Raw genomic sequence first — 17671 nt, 5'->3', positions numbered from 1 at the left:
TTGTGTGGTGAAACTATAAATAATTCAACTAAAACTTAAACAAATAGAATGAATATTTATTGTTAGATTGTGTGCAATGGTTTCACAATTAGATGATGATGGTGATGATGATAATGATGATGAATATTGATCGATATTGATCGGAAGAACCAATTAAAAACAAAGGGTTGCCACATCTGCATACAATGTAATATGGTATTGTTATAGAGAGAGAGTAAATTAAACTTATTAGAATTCTGTTAGTGTAAAGAATAAATAGTTTACGAGGGTTAGGCATAGTAAAATGCTTTATGGATACTAATAAAAAAGTTTGGGCGTCAATGAAAGTTATCTAACGGATATCTTTTAAAAAAATCAGCACACTTATGATTTGTTGTTTGTAATATCAAATTAATTGTTCCACGTCAATCAGTGTGCATATAATTGGGGTTGTAATTTTTGATTGCATTGATTTGATTAATTCATTAAACTGTCAATCAATGAGAACGCAGGTGTTTTTTAAATGAAGTATTATAAAAATGATTCACAAAAGCTTATATAGGCCTGACCTTTCTAAATTTTACGTTTACAAATTTTTATTTACTATTTTTTTGTTTTCTGACCGGTGTAAAGCTTATAAAAGTTCGAATAATTGTCAGTTATATTTTAATAGATTTTTTTTAAATATTGTTTTTCTCACAAGCGGTACGGTTTTTAATCTTATGAAAACTACTATTTTTGACATAAAGAGAGATTTCGATCCAATATTTTGAATTAAAGATGCACCAAAGTGAATTTCATCAAATAACTCGGTACCAGTAACTATTTTAGAAAAAAATTTGGAAAAGCTGTTAGTTAGAGCATAAAATAAATCTTTTGAGATCAAAATTACGTTGGCAAACAAAAATTTAGGTACATGGGTACATCGTATATTGAACGAAATTAGCATGAATAATTTGTTTGTCAACGAAAATCTTGAGCCTTGATATTTTTAAATCGAATCCGAAAGCAAAAAAATGTAATACTTATTGTTTTTGAGATATGTACCTTTATCAACTTCAAAATGTGTTTTTATGTTCGAAACTTTATGCCATAGGTTTTTTTTAAACATCGGATTAGAGTTAAGAATATCAAAATCTATTTATTTTGGTTTGACGAAACAATACAAATTTAGCCGCCACTTTGAATACGCAATTTTGAATAGAAGATGTAAATGTAAATGATTTTCGCAGCTATAAAACATGAACTGCACCACTGTCCGCCGCCGAATCGCTTTTTACATACTTGTAGTAGCTTCGGATGAAATGAAACTACTTCGAATTAACATTAAAAAAAAAGCGTGAACAAATCTATACAGCAGCTTCTAAAGCACCCTTTTCCTTCGTATTGAAACAGAAAAACCAAAGTTTTTCGCATGATCCTTGCCGTTGTTGGTTATTCTAAAAAAAAAATAGATGATTCCTACGGCCAATAAATACAAGTAACTATCAAAAGCATCAAGTTAAATAAATTCGTCAGAATTTTACATTGAACACTCACAATGTTTTGCTGTAAAATTAACCAACCATGGAGTTGTTAATATACATTACTCTACGAAGGTATACATACGTGCTGAGATACTAATATCTCAAGTAACAGACTAGTTCAAATTCAGGCAAACAAACAGACACTAATTTTCCTCGAAACAAATTTTCCGCCAGAAAATCAGATAATATTCCAAACAATCAGCATGACATCATACTTCTCGAGAGATAAGTTTAGCAATCATCACTAATATCATGCACATTGAACATCTCTCACACAAATCCCACAGCTGTGTGATGATAATAAAATTATCCACATCAGACTATTATAAATCACTCAAGCTTCCGATAATCTTCTGCCCGAAGAAGACAAATTTCAAACATTGCCACGCAGCGCGAAAAATCTTGTTCGCACTTCATTCAAATGGAACTTTGTCGAAAAATACCGTCTCGCAGTCTGAATTTTATTCGACTTCGTTTTTTTTAACAAAATTCTTTTACCAACGGAAACTGTGCCAAAGAAGAGTTTTTCTTTCGAGTAAAGTAAAAAGTATTTTCAAAAACACAAAGCTGACATGCCTCAATTAAAATGCTTCCATTTACGATAAAAAAAAAAAATAAAACATGATCATGAAAATGGAGATTCACTTGAATCCACTCGACTCGCGACTACATTGAACAGATGATGATTTTCATTAATGTCAAGTCATTATTTTTATTCGCCGATCAAAGAAAAACTTCTCAGTACAAAAAGACGAAGAAGGACAATTTTGTTATTTATAATAATTCATTATTTTGCTGGCGTAATTTTTGCTCATCAATTTTTATGTGTGTTACCCAGAATCCAGAAATGATAATCGAGAATTTGATGAATCACACGAATCAAATTCAGAGAAGACCGTCTTCATTGTCGAATGAGATAGCCAAATTGTCACCATATTCAGCAGACATCACAGACAAAATTGATATTCTAGAGCAGTGACATGCGAGATGCGACTGAATGCCAACAATCCATAAATAAATGGGAATTTCCAATCTTTATACTTTATTGTAATGGCGTCTATTTTTGAGAGTAAGAGTACGTCATTTAAATACGTACAAAGACGTATACTGACACTGACACCGTGTGTTATTATTTCAGACATATCACTTAAGCAATCTAGTATATTAGAAATGAATCAAGTGATTTTTTGAGTTGTATGAATTTTATTGATTTATTTTTGTTACTATTTTTGTGATTGGACGTGAGTTGAGTTAAAATTTGAGTTTTGAAAAATGTCGGTTGTTGACACAAAACGAAACTATTGTGAATTTTTTTTGTTGTCAAATTTATAGTTTGAAAATGTATCTAAGTGACAATCGAATTGATTTGTTACATTTTTAATTTGTATTAATTTAAATTTTATGTTTTCACTTTCATATATAAGTAATGCTAAAATGGCGCCCAACAAAAAAATCAAGTAAGTGTCAAAATTCTTTGCCAAATTAAAACATAAGCAACGTAAGTTATGTGACGAAAATACTTAATTGGCGTTATTTAGTTTTTGATTTCAAGTCACAATCCATATTTTTAAGATCCTGTTGTGACGGAAAGTTTTTAAGGGGATTCAAAATAAATTTTCAAAAAAATAACAGTGTTTGCTATTTTTTTTAGATTTGCGTAGCTTTGCCTTCATAGAGTCCTCATATAACATTTTTATAAAAAAAACCAACTGCTTTAACACTGAACTCAATCTTTCCAACCCAATTCAATAATTTGAGAGTTAGCAGAGTCTATAACAGGCATTTGTTTGACAAATATTTGTATTCGTTGAGACATAAAAAGTCTAGCAGATAAATTATCAGAAAAAAGTGCATTGATACATATGAAAAGCAAAAAGATAATTTTTCGATAAGCACATAAAAGAGTGTTGGTTCTAGAATCCATCCCTGAGGAACTCGTTGCAATGGCAGAGACACGTCTTTCAGCTTTGTTTATCTCAACCAAACTCTTTTAAATTAGATTTAAATTAAGTTTTTGCATTTTCAGCTCGATTTAAAATTTATTTAATTCGTTGAAAATGATTAAATGTTTTGACAGGTACAATAACAATTTTATAGACAACGAGTACTAAATTAAAAGTATCTTCAGACTTCAGTGTGACCAAAAAGAAAACCAAGATTGTGGTCTGTTTATTGCTTAGGCTTTTTGTTTGACAAGTGTTTAATTTAATACGAAATTAAATTAGGGATACCTACAAATTCAAACATTTTCTTGTTTAATTAATCATAAGACACTTTCAACTTGCGGCTACAGTATCCTTTTATAAATGAAAAATATTCCTTGGTTGTGGTTAATTTTTGATAAATCAGATTATAAAATATGTGGAATTTTACCTACATACATAGCTGACAGACAGAATCAAAATAATTTTGTTTTTCTTTTTGTCGCTAAGTTAATATTTTATGCAAATAAAATCTTATGGACAAAAAAATAGGTGTTATATGAAGTTTGTTTATCTTTTTTAATCAAATAATAAAATAGAAAGTGGGATGGCCTGACTTGTCTATTAGTTAGCCTTGAAATTTTGTTTACATAATTATTTTTATAATAATTTTGTTTTGAAACATATTTACTTTTTTTTTTAAGTGACAAACTTCAAAGACAAAAAAAGCTTGTTCATCTTTATTTTTGTATGCAAATCTTTGATACTTCCTTATGGACTATTTCATGGTTATTTGGACAGACAACGTCTCAAGAATGTTCTAAAATGAGTTTTATTGTTGTTTTATTTTGTTTGTTTCAACTTCAATGTCAATATGTTTAAATTATTATTAAAAAAAAAACTACAAATAACATTATAAGATTAAAAATCTTAAGGAATTTCAAGATTGTCTGAAGAGTTCTTTGATTCAAATTAAATCTTTCAGGCCAGTACTAACCAGCAACTTAATGATTTCACTTTTTGAATTCAAGTATTCTATTCTATATCTTTAGTAAAATCGAAGGTGAGTTATTATTAAATGAAATAACAAAATTGGTAATGCGTTAACTTTAATTTTTCCACACAATAAAAACAGAAAAACAAAATAATTAAATTTTACACATCTTCTTTTACTTTTATGTTTGTCAATTTGAATAAATTAAATTTTTAATTTGTTCCAAACTCAATTGATCAACTTCACAACAGTAGACAGTCCAGTTAACTGACATTTAAAAAGTTCACTTTTTATATTAGTCAATAAACAATTAATTACAGTTTGAAATAATAAAAATAAATCATAATAATGGTTTTGTCCAATACTACACATTGCAGTACAATTAGACCATTAAAAGCATTATTGTTTTTAATTTTTGTTGTTAAATAAAATAATATTATTTATAGATTTTACCTTAATAGCTATTAAGATTTAGGTAGCCCATTCACATATGATCATTTTTAGGGTAGGTAGTTTTAAACTGAACTTGAACAATGATATACCTGAAAAAAAAAGAAAATTAAATATCAGTCAAAATATTTTGATAAAATTTAAAAAGAAAAACCTCAAATTGATCGGTGATATTTTATAATTTTATAATTATTTGTTTTTTTGTTTATACCAGAAATTTAGATTAATATATCGTCGGACGTCCTTTGCAAATCATATAAAGTTAGAAACGTGTCGCTTTTTGCTAACGACATACGTCTACTCTACTGCTGTTTTCAAATTCGTCATTGAAAAACTCAAGCCATGAGGTTTAAAGGTAGAATTTATAATTTTTGCATAAATTCTTATATTTGGACCGATTCATATGGATGGGGCATTCGGTAGAAATTTTTTGCTAAGAATTTTTAGATTGCCTAGGTACAGCTACGTTTTAAATAATACGTTTCATCGAAATTGTTCCCTTTTTAAAGCTTTATTCAATAAATAACAAAAACTAATAATTCGTAAAATAATAATGTGGGTACTATAAAATGCCGCACAAGAATAACTTAAAGAAGGAATTAAACATTTTAATGCTTTTTTAACATTCTTCTAAGAAGAATTTAAGCTCATATTTAGTAGACTAAAGGCGCATCTGGGCGTTCTAATAGTAGGAATTAAGAAGCTTGACTAAATTTTGAATTCTTTTTAAATCTTCTTAAAAAAATTTTATGTTCCTTCTTAAAATTTACGTATTTTTTTCTAGTGATGTAAGTATGGTTTTTCTTCAGATGGAGGGGAGAAAGGTTAATTTGTACCAAAGAAGGCATGTTTTCTTGACCATTTTTTTTAACGACACATACAGTTAAAATCTATTATTTTTACGAAGATATAGGTAAAGAGAAATAAACAAACAACAAAACTTTGCTCAATTGAATTCAAATTGCAATATGTTTCGTTTTAATTTCAACTTTGGAAACTTTTATAAAATATTTTGAAAATGCATTTATAATTTTTTTAAAACCGGCTCTACCGATTCTCAATTTTTTTTATATTTATACTTATATATTTTTTTTTTTTTGAAATTTCTTAAAAAATCAAATTAATTATTCCCCAAAAATTTTCATAAAGAACTTTAACATTAGAGCTACATTTACCATAAGAGCAAGTATAAGGGTCAAAATTATGGAGGTGGAAAATTTGATGTCCAGGCATTTTTTTAAATCAAAATAACATTTATTTAAAGTTTTTTTCTCATTTACCAATTAAAATAGTAGGCACGCATCTACGAATATATTTGTTTCGGTTAGAAAAGTTTAAATTTCTTTTTTATTGCATCTTATATACCCAAAAACAGCGTTCCCGGACATGTCCATAACTCAAAAACTGATAATTAAAATGACTTAAAAACACATTAAAGTCAATTATTTTTAAGTATTTCTTTTCTAAATACTACATATACACAATACTTTTTATAAGTTGGTACATCTCTTACAAAAAAATTGAGTTTTGTTATTTTTTATACATTGTCCCAAGAAAAATGACGCATAAAACCAACATTTCTTAATGTATCAATATTTTAATCATCTAACGTACAAATTGTGCTGCAAGCAGTTTTTAAATTTGATTTTATATAGATTTATCATTCCACGCTTATTTTTATGGATAAATATATAAAATGTATGTAAGAAGCAAGTTTTAGTTTCATTTTTAAGTAGCGTACATCAATTAACCGTCATTTCGGGAACGCTTGTTTTGGGGTACCTATAGTTAGATTGAAATTTTAATTTTTTGGTGATATTATGATCAAAAATCAAGGCCACTGCAATATAATCTCAAAAATATTTCGTTTAACTTTGTGACATAAAAAATTAAAATAAATTAAGGTCAAAACATCATTTCCGGGAACGCTCTTAGAATCTGAATAAATAATGCAGTCTAAAACTCATAATTATGCATTTTTTGGGTATTTTTACTCAGCAATCTATCTAAGTATGGCTGTAATATACACTTTTAACAAAAAAGTTACAAGAAAACAAAAGAAAAAAATACTTATGGCCTAAGTGTTTCGGAGGTGCATAAAAGCATTTTTTTTGTAGAAATCGGTCTCTGTCTTAAGAAATAAAGTTATATTTAATTAATTTAGGACCTACTACCTTAATATAATAAAGTATCATTCACATTGATACTATTTCTATACCCCTAAAGTCGTTTTGAAGAGATTACCACCATTTCGAGGAACGTTTTTCTAGTACTAATTTTTGGGGTTTTGCGGTAAAGTGAAAAATATACATTTTTGTGCTCTGTCCGTTCATAAACCGACAAATTATGGCTAAAGCGAATAATTATAATAATAATTATCATAAAACAAAGTTGATTTTTTAAGAATTCGGTCATCGAAATTTCCCACCTCCATGATTTTGACCCATAAATGCACGTGCAACCCATTCATGCGTTTTTTTTCTATAATGCTTCATTTCCAATCATACAAAAATAAAAATTTTCTTTCTTAATTTTAATCAACTATTAAACTGAAGCTAAAAAAAATCATTTAGGTACTGTTTTCAAAAATTTAAATTATAAAAAAAAAATTTAGATTCAAAAATTTTATTTGTAAAAAAATTAATAACAAATAAAAACATTTGAAGGCTAAAAATCAATTTATCTCTTTTAAAATCTCTAGGAATATATTTAACTTTTAAGAAAAGAAAGCATACAAATTGACTTTATTTTTTTTTTTTATCCAAGCAAGCAACAGGAACACCGAAAACCACATTATTTTCGGGCCATTTAGATTATAACTTCTTGAATCTGCATCTAAAAAAAAAAACAGCCCCAAAAGGTAGGATTTACACTATTACAATACTACATTTGTTAAATTACTTTAAGTTAAAAAAGGGCTACCCAAAAATCTTTTATTTTCTTATAACAAAAACTCACTTTTCAGGGTCTTAAATCATTCCTTTACACGTGATGTCTATAAAAATAAATTTACACTTCATCACTATATTTTATAACAAAAAAAATATGAACTTTTTCATAATTTTTACAGTCCATAAATTGTCCAACAGTTGTTAGCAAAAAAAACTTTACTGCGTAAATATTTCAAATATTGTTTAAAAAAGATTTGTTACATAAAAAAAAAAAACTCTCAACAAGGCCAACTTACAAAACACATCACACGAAATCTCTCATCTTTATTCCAAACAAAATTACAAAAACAAAAAAAAAATCAAACAAAAAAAAAAAAACTAGGAGAAACGCTTTCTTTTTATCTATATGTATGTTGGTTGGGTATTTTATTATTCCGGTAGAGTAATATTTTGAAAATACAAAAAAAAAACACAAAAAAAATTACACAATCCAGCGGATATTATGTCGATGAATATTTTATATTTCACACATTTTTTTTTTATGGTCGGTCAAAATCATAAGAAATCAATGAATTAATTCCTTTTTGTTAATATTTTCTTGTTTCATATATATTTTGCATAAGACCAGAAGAATATGACAAACAATGGCAACGCTGCTGCGACCACACGACACTTCAGCCTCCACGACACTAATCACTTGAATTCACGAGACAAACTGGCGGCGGCTATAGCACGCTTTCGATGACAAACCGATCGACCATCCAACCAAACTATTCAAGAAATGCCACTATTCGAGTAGGTATCGGTTCGGTATCTATAAGATACCTAATTAATTTGTGTAGAAGAGGACAGACAAAAAAAAAAAAAAAACAAGAATGAATCTTCAAGACCGATGCCGTTTGATTCTTATTAACATACCTACCTCAACCTACTGTTAAACCACAAAAACGTCGATAAAACCACAAAAGCCAGAATTGCGAATAAATTAATTTCGTCAGAGATTCACAAATACAATCTTATAGATGAAGACGATGCGCTGATGGCGATGGCAATGGCGGGGGTTATAGACATTACAACCAAGATAGATATTATTTAATATGAATTATCAAGCTGTTTCAGAGATAGCACGCACTCAAAAAAAAAAAATGCAAACGCATTCATAACATCTCAAAGGCATACAAAAGATGTAGACTTCTTTTGATAGTTTAATATTATATTAATCACCTCATTATAAAGTGGGTGGGGGAAAAATAGTGGAGTCTGTGTATTTCTTTGATTTTTTAAATATGAAATAATACATACATTTCGGCGATTTTTTAATTCAAAAAAAAAAATTACGTGCTCTTGTTCACGCGGTAGAAAAGTTTTGAAGTTTTCAAGGTCTCCTAACTGTTAAAAACTATTATATTTGCATTAAAACTTGTTTTTTCTGGGGGAAAATTATTTGGTATGTACAGCAGTTTTAAAAAAGTATTTTATAATCTATGTATGTATATTATTTAATTGAAACGCCTTTATATGGTATTTAAAAAAAAACGAATTCGAGTACCTACTCAAATATTAGGTACATTACAATCATTTAGTCTAAGGACCGACTTAAGGGGGGAAATCCCTCCAGACGACACCTTTTTCACAATTTTTTTATGAAAAACTGAAAGCACTTATTGAAATTTGGAAAAAGACAAGATATTACTGACATTATCAAGAATTGAAAAAAAATTTTTTGAAATGAAAAAATAACAAAATGGCGGCTCTGGAGCCTTTCAAAGTTGACGCCGTGCAATCTACAGGTCCAGGAAATCATCTTAAATCAAAAAGGAAATTTTTTTCCGTTAGATGATATTAGTACGCATTGCATGAACCTAAATTTATTTTTTTTAAATGAAAAATAAAAATTAGAAATCAAAAAAACGAAAAAAAAACATGTTTTTTTTTTACAAAGAAGTAGTTAAAAAAAAAAATATTTACTGTACAAATTTTATTCAACTTTTAGGTTCATGTTGTGGCCAATGATTTAAGGAGTAATTTGCTTCAAATTTCAAGTCGATAGCTTCATTAGTTTTTGAGTTACATTGCACGGCGCGGAAAAAAAATCGTTTCGAAAAAAATGCGTTTAAAGTTTTCGTTTTCGTACTATGGTAGGTGCGGAGCGCATTGGTTTCGGGACTATCTAGGCACTTTTGAGGCTTTATTTAAGGCTAAGACCACTGAAAATAGTTTCTTCGGTTGATAAATAAATTTATTACGCAAAAAAAAAAATAATGCAAAAATAAAAAAATTCCAGAGGGATTTCCCCCCTTAACGACTTTGTCGTGTTCGTTATCAAATAGTTAGTTTTAGTATTAGTTTAAAGATTAATAGAAAAAAAAAACAATATTAGCCTTACGTCTTATTTTTTGTTTTGTTTTGTACTTCTTCTAAAATGAATGAGCTTTAAGAGGCAGTCAGAATTTTTTTATCTAAAATAGAACCTATCTGAAAGTTTCAAATATACATTTTAAGTTATTTTACAATAATTAAAAAGCTCTGTGATCCTCAATTCACATAAATCGCTCTATACATATAATACAGCCAAAAATTCTACTAAATCCATTGGTGTATTTCAAAGAAAACGGTTTTCAGTTTTTTGATTTAACTTGAAAATCAAGTCTCACTTTAAAATGGTAACGACACTTTTCATAGAAAATTAAATTTTACTACAAAATTTGTTTGTTTCGAAAAATTTTTAAAATTAACTTAAATTCTAACATAGACACAATAAAAAAAAAAATAAAAAATTGAGGATTTTAATTTTATTTACTACCTACATCTCTTTCTTCTCGGTTTCTGAACCCGGTAAATACATTTTAACTTTGTACTAGTTAAGTTTAAATCCTTTGATATTGGACATACATAGTTTGATTTCTTATTGTAAAAAAATGACAGAAATTTACTTCTTATAAATCAGCTTTTTGTAGAACGTTTAAGCCCCTACAAGAATACATCTCGTTAATTTGAAAATAATGAAGTTTCAGTGAATTGGAAAATTTTTAAAAGTAAAAATTGTTTTTATAATTTTTTTTAACTTTGACCTCGAATATCTTTAGAATGGTTAGATTAATGAAAAAAGTTAACAAGACCTTTTTTGTGATGCAAACTGTTTCCTACAAGAATATGTCATGCGCGTTTGATTAATATAATTTTTCAATTTGTTACAAAGTTAAGAACAAAAAACGAATTTTCAAAGACTTTCTCGATTTTTGGACCTCAAATATCTACTAAACGGTTAGATAATTTAATCAAGTGTATAAGGCTTTTTTGTAGAGCGTTCAATTTTCTACAAGATTATGTAAAAAAATTTGCTAAAAAGTCAATTAATAAAAAAATGATTTTTTTTTTTGTAGAAGCTTGATGTAAAAATGGAAAATTGCGAAGCGGAGGACCTTCCCATTAATATAAAGAGCTCATATTTGATGTGTATATTCTAGAGATATCTAGCAATTCGGAGTACAAAATTGAAAAAACGAATTTCGATTTTTTTTTTACCCACCCTAATATATATGTAATTTTAAAAATATGGAACGAATATGGGTGGACAAATTGCCATTAGACTTTGTTTATTGCTTAGAACAACATTTAATAGACACAAACTCTAAAATTTTTTTAATTACCTAAAATTAGGTACTATTCTAGTGAATTCAAAGAACTGCGAAAAGTTTCTCTAAAAAAAAAAACAAAAACGCGCCAACGAGTTTTAAACAAAACTGTTTGGAAAAGTGGTTTTTGTATGTTGTTTCGATAGATACCAGCAATTTAAAATACATCCATGTTTTTTTTTTCAAAAATTGTTTTGCTCGAAAATAAATATTGAAATAAATATTTTAAAAAAATCACACAGTGGTTTTTTGAAAATTTAAATGCTCGCTGAAATAGGAGAAAGTTAGAAATCAAGAAAACGGTATTTTTTTTTTTTTAATTATACCTAACCGAAATCACTTTTAAGTGATATGTATATATTTAAGGTCTTTAGGAAATGATTTCTTCTTTCTTTCTCGTTTGTTTGGTATCAAAGAAAAGATTTGTTTATATTTTTTAATGCAGTATTAAATAAGCTTAAACAAATTATAAAAAAAAAAATTTAAAAAAACCATCAAACATAACGCCTGGCGCCATCTAAGTGTGACCTGTACTAATGAATTATTAAGCTAGAAGTTCTTTGAACTTTTATTTAAATAAAAAAAAAAACACCTACATTTATTAGTTTTTGTCTGGACTTCAAAAATTTACATAATCTTAATCAATTCTATATTCTTAATTGAGGAAATAAAACCACTTTAAGAATTTTAAATAAATTTTGCAAATATTTTAATATATTCAAGAGCAGTTTTTGTTTATTTAATGCTTAAAAAAATATTCCTTACACTATGGAAAACTCCGAAATACAATAATTCCTACTTGTTTATAGAGATGTGTGAATCGATTTTATTTATTTTGTTAAAAAAAAAAAATAGAAACAAATTTTTGCATTAAATTAATTTAGTATCTAACCGGTTTTCAAGAACTATTCTTCTGTGATATACAAATTAGGTATGTATCGAAAGTTTTAAAAAGTCAAACTGATATTATTACTTTTTTATTTAAAAACTTTTAGTCGTTAATATTCAAAAACAAAATCAAAAGCATACTTTTCATTCATTTCGGCCTAAGGAATTCCTTAAATTGTCCCATAGTATCTGCTCACACAGTATTTAAAAATCAATTATTTATTATTGACAGGTCTGCGAAGTAGGACTTTTGACTGGTCAAAATTTTCAAAGTAAATTTTCGGTAGAGAACTTGAGAAAGCCACTCTCTTGAGACATACTCAAGAATCCCATTACGTTCTACTAACCGAAAAAATCAATAAAACTAGTGGAATTTATTTTCAAATTCGATCCGTATTGTTTCCAACTCCACATTCTTCTAATTAGCACTTTCAGTTTGTTGAACAAAACAAAGATATCATCTTCAGGCTTCTAATGTTTCCTTTTCATTCTTTTCAAAATAAGTTCTATTTAAAAGTTTTGGGTACATTTACTTACCTACATAAATATAAGCCTCGCACATCTTAATTAACCAAAACCACAAACTATATGAGTTGGGTCGTGTTTCTTATATAAATAATGTTGATGTGTTCCAGTGATTGAAATACAAAGCATAGGTAGGTAATACAATAAACCTTATCACACCTTTGTAAGTGCGGTCTTCATTGATGGAAATGACTATTGACCTTTTGGGGGTAATTACACTACCGGTAAGGTCATTAAACTGATTACATTGAATCGAATTGATTTGTTTTGTGTGCTTACAAATGCTACTGTGAATTTGATCTTTTTTCTTGTTGACTTTTATGACAATTAAATAATAGTTTGTTGAAGAAAGGAGAAGAGGTTGCTGTCAATTTGATAGAAATAATAAATGATGATAGATATATAAGTTTTCATATACATAAATTAATGTATTGGATATCAATCAATTTTATTTATGTGAAAAATAAGCTTTTTAAATGTGTTTTTTTTTTGTTTCTTTTTGATATACCGCATTTTAATGTCATTAATTCTAGAAAAGGTGACATTTTGAGTGCGTAAATTTTAAGGGCTTCTCATAGTCGTGTGATGGCCTTCCAAATAAGCAAGCCAACTAGGGTAAACCTATGTAATTTATTATTATGTATATTTTTTTAATATCCTTGCTGCAGATATGAATGTGACCTGTTTTTTTTTTAAAGATTGTTTATGTTGTAATACACTAAGAATCACACACTTAATGACCGTTTAAAAAATAAATGGTAAAATAGTACAGAGAATCAATAGAGTTTAAAAAATCGTAACTCTCATGAAACTTTTGCAAGAAGGATGAGGGCTTAAAAAATATACAAAAAATTGGATTTTTTAGATTTGCGACTAAGGATAAATAACAAAAGTGGTCCAAATGACTTTCCTGAGGAACTCTAGATAAAATATTAATTATTTTATACACTCTTTTTATTATACATGCTTTTAGATAATGCTTTACTCCAAGCAAAAACCTACTCAGGAACCATATTTCACTTACTATATAGTCATTATTAAGGGTATAAAATTTGTTATTGTCCTTTGCAATCAATTATTCCTTGATAATGAAATTGAATATGTCTGCAGAAAATATTCTCAAAAAGTTAAGGTTTAGAAGATGAAACTATTATTTATGGCAGCAATCGGTCAATGTTTTTGTTGAGTTTGGCACTTTGATTCTCAAGAAAATGAAAATCTTAATTCAGCAAAAGTCGCTTGTTTTCGATAAAATAAGAAATTAAAGAGTAAGACTGCCGAATAAAATGAACACAAAAAATTTTTTTTTGGGATGACACTTAAGATGATCTAAGTGATCGGATCCAGGATTATTAGTTGATGAGAAGTGGTGAGAAATGCCTCAAGTCATCATAACATTAATAAATTTAAAACAAGCAGGATGCTTTTAAATTTTGTCAAAGCTGAACCCAATTTAAGAAAATTGAAAAACTCATTAAATTTTTGTACATTCTGTGCTAGCATTTCGGCAACCCAAGCTCATCCTTGACCTATAGTACATAGTTTTTTTTGTGTCATATTCGAGTATTTTAAAACAAGAAAATGTATCAAAAGTAAGTTTCTCCGCAATAATGAAAAAAAAAAAAACGTTATGCATACGCCACAGTGACCCACTTAAAGTTAAAGTATTTAACACCACACAAAAAGAAAATACACTCAATCAAGTAATCTAGAGTGTATCTTTAAATTTCATAGCACTTTGCCTAAGGATATTTTAAATGTATCTACATATGAATATTCAAACAAAAAACTATTCTCTTAACTTGAATGAATGAATATGTGAGGTGGACTCTTGGAATAATGGAATCTAAAGTTTTGGAACAATTCTATTATTATGTACATCTCCCTCTTGAGTAATTACGATAGACAAACACATCGAGAAATATGCAGTGTGGGACACATTTGTCGCCATTTTGTGTGTACACCTTATATATACCCCCCATAACATCATAACATCCTCTTGGCAAAAGTGTTTGGCTAGAATTCAGTACAAATAATCGATATTTGTTGTTGTTATGAAGACGAGTTATACTGATGATGATGATACAAGTTGTTCTCTTTATTGTAATGAACGGTCTCTCTCAGAAAGGATTCCTTTTTGTCCTTTTGTTGATTTAGAAAAAAAAAACTCTTTTCGATTAACTATGATGGTATTTATGTTGAAAGAAGTATTATAGTTTCGAAAAGTTCCTAAAGGTAAATTTTTGTGTTTAAATCCTATTTCATGTTTACTCTGGGAACATTTTTCGATTATTATTGCTGTGTTCTTTTTGTGTCCGCCTTTTGGATGTTGCTAGGAAATTAATCCATTGTGTTTTTGTTTTGCTTTGCTTTGATTGGAAATTCTAGATTTGAGGTGTTTTTTTTTGTTTTTGTGTAGAACTAAGGATAAAAGTTTTCTTAATTAATATTGGATATCGAAGGTAGTTTTGTTCTGTTTCAGAGATTACAAGATGCTTATTGCAAATCAATGTTTAAGTTAATTGTGTCATGAGATGACGATTTTATATAAATTTTTAAATTTAAATTGAATAGTTTATTTTGAAAAGGTAAAACTGAGTTATAGACTAACTTTTCAAAGGTCTACGAATGTGTGGAGTTATGGTCTGTGCAAATATATTTTGTGTCTTGGCGTTTTTTGAAATCAATACATGTGGGATAATTTCTTCAAAATACGTTTCTGTAGCATATGTTCAATCGTTAGGTACTATTCTCACATAAAATAAACTTTTAAAATTAATTTTATAAAAACGGGCAGTTTTTAACAATAACAATTTTTTTTAAGAGAAGCATATCAATTGTTTTTGTTTTAATGTTTGAAATATTTTAGGTACATACTACTTTTTTTAAACGTGTCTTACTTATTAAAAATGAAATGGACGACTGGATCCTACGAACTTTTATTTATGGTTGCTTAGAATGTTTTTAATTTAATTGAAAGAGGAACAAAAACTTAAAAAAACGTATAATTTTCTGTCGAAAATACAAAAATATCTTTTAAAATGTTTTGAACTCCAAATCTAGCATGCAAATTAAATTTGTCTTCTTTGAAACATTCATCGACACATAAAAATCAGAACCCAATTTAGTTTGTTACGGGCAGAGATCAGAAATAAATCTCAACCTTTTGAAAGGTTCTTAAATAACACTTGCCATTTTCAAAAAAAGTCATAAAATAACCTTTATTTAAAGAAAAAAGAAAATTTTCGGTCAAGGTCTGAGAGAAACCTTTATTTTGTATTTTTGTATGTTTCGGTCAACCAGTGAGATTTATCGCTGAGGGAAAAAAAATCTCATCTGCAAATTAATCAATTATATTAGACTATCGGTCTCCTGAAATATTCAAAATTGCATTAGTCGTCCCAGCGACTGAACTCACAGTGAAAAGGACAATTTTCATTTTTATTTTAAGCGGAAAGAGATATTATCTTGGGTGAAAAAACTTTGAGAGTCTATTATTAGTTGAACTTTATACATAAACTAAGAAAAAACATCCTTTTCATATTTATTTTTGCAAAATAAAGACATTTTTGAGATATTAGACTTTTTCCTTTGAATTAACCATTTTGATTTATTTTGTACGAAAACGGTTAAAGGTTTTCCATTTATTTTTTTGTAAAAATCTCAACCTTTCGAAGATATTCACAAAAAATAAAAAATAAATCTCAACCGATAACCTTTATTTTTGACGGGCGTGACCTTACAAAACTACTGATTTTTTTAATAGTAAGAAAGTACTTCTTTTTCTAAATCTCTAAATCTGAACTAGCACATAAATCTTTAATTTTCTAGACGTTAAATCTTTGGTTCTCACCATTATTCCTCGTAATTTTGTAATTTTATTACTTTATGTTCAATTTAAATAAATAATAATTCGATGTGTTATGATTTTTAAATTTATTCCAAAATAAACTGAACGATACTACTAATCGATCGATAAAATTAATACATATAAAATCAATCAATATTAATTAATTCTATACAAAACTGATATAAAATGTTTGAATTTGTAATATTGCAAAACTTATATGAATACTCTTTTATTATTGTCATTTCTTTTCTTTCTTCTTTCTTCATGGTACAAACCTACAAATTTTATGTCACTTAACGCAATATTTTACGCACATTTCACGGTTGAAAATCTGCATAACCTGAGCCATAACTATTGGCAATAATTTTTAAGTTATGGATTGTGCACACTGTTTAGCTTGAGTGACCATAAAAGTCAGTCAAGTTATCCGGAAGAATTGGCGATTGGTTTTCAGATAAGTTGCAGGTAGGTAGATAGGTCGATTGGTCTTAGATAATAATACTAACAACCTATTAATTCTTCAACTCTTTATTTATCGATCTGAATTTATAATTATGAAGAATATCAAACAATTGAAAATTTTTCATAAGCAAATAAGTTTATTCAATTAAATAGAAACACAAAACCTTTAGGCAACCCATAAAATATTGAAATCGAATGATTGTTTAAACAACTATTATAGCTCTTATTTGTAAGTCCAAATCTGTTCTGTGAAGTACATTCAGAGACACTCTCCAAGCTGTTATGGAATATTGCATTAATTTCCGCACACCTGAAGGTAAAGGTGAAATTATTCTAAAATACACATAATCCTCTTCCAGGGAAAACAGCACAGAAACAGTGCTAATAGAGTGAGCACATCATCATCATCATCTCAACAAAATTCTAAATTTATCTCCTAACCAAAGGTAAATATCTTCGTTTTTTGTTTGGTTTGTTTAACATTGTATTTTTTGTATTTATATTCCTTTTGTACTGAGGTGGTTTTTTTTTTGCCAACCTCCGGAATTA

The 17671-nt window shown here is 27.9% G+C and overlaps 1 protein-coding gene across 2 annotated transcripts in view; it reads right to left on the bottom strand.

Moving 5' to 3' along the window:
- LOC129917193 (3-hydroxy-3-methylglutaryl-coenzyme A reductase) overlaps nt 1–17671 on the bottom strand; it is an 81488-nt gene that overhangs the window by 30288 nt on the left and 33529 nt on the right. The window contains exon 2 of one of the 2 annotated variants that reach the window (XM_055997586.1): nt 4875–4963. The exons of the other annotated variant lie outside the window; for it this stretch is intronic. The gene's annotated coding sequence lies outside the window, so the exon portion shown is untranslated. The remainder of the gene's footprint in view (nt 1–4874; nt 4964–17671) is intronic. 2 annotated transcript variants of the gene reach the window in all.

Source organism: Episyrphus balteatus, chromosome 3 (genome assembly GCF_945859705.1).
Source record: "Episyrphus balteatus chromosome 3, idEpiBalt1.1, whole genome shotgun sequence".
In the NCBI taxonomy this organism is placed as follows: Eukaryota; Metazoa; Arthropoda; class Insecta; order Diptera; family Syrphidae; genus Episyrphus; species Episyrphus balteatus.
The sequence above is the reverse complement of the archived record's forward strand: the minus strand, read 5'-3'. Positions and strand labels throughout refer to the sequence as shown.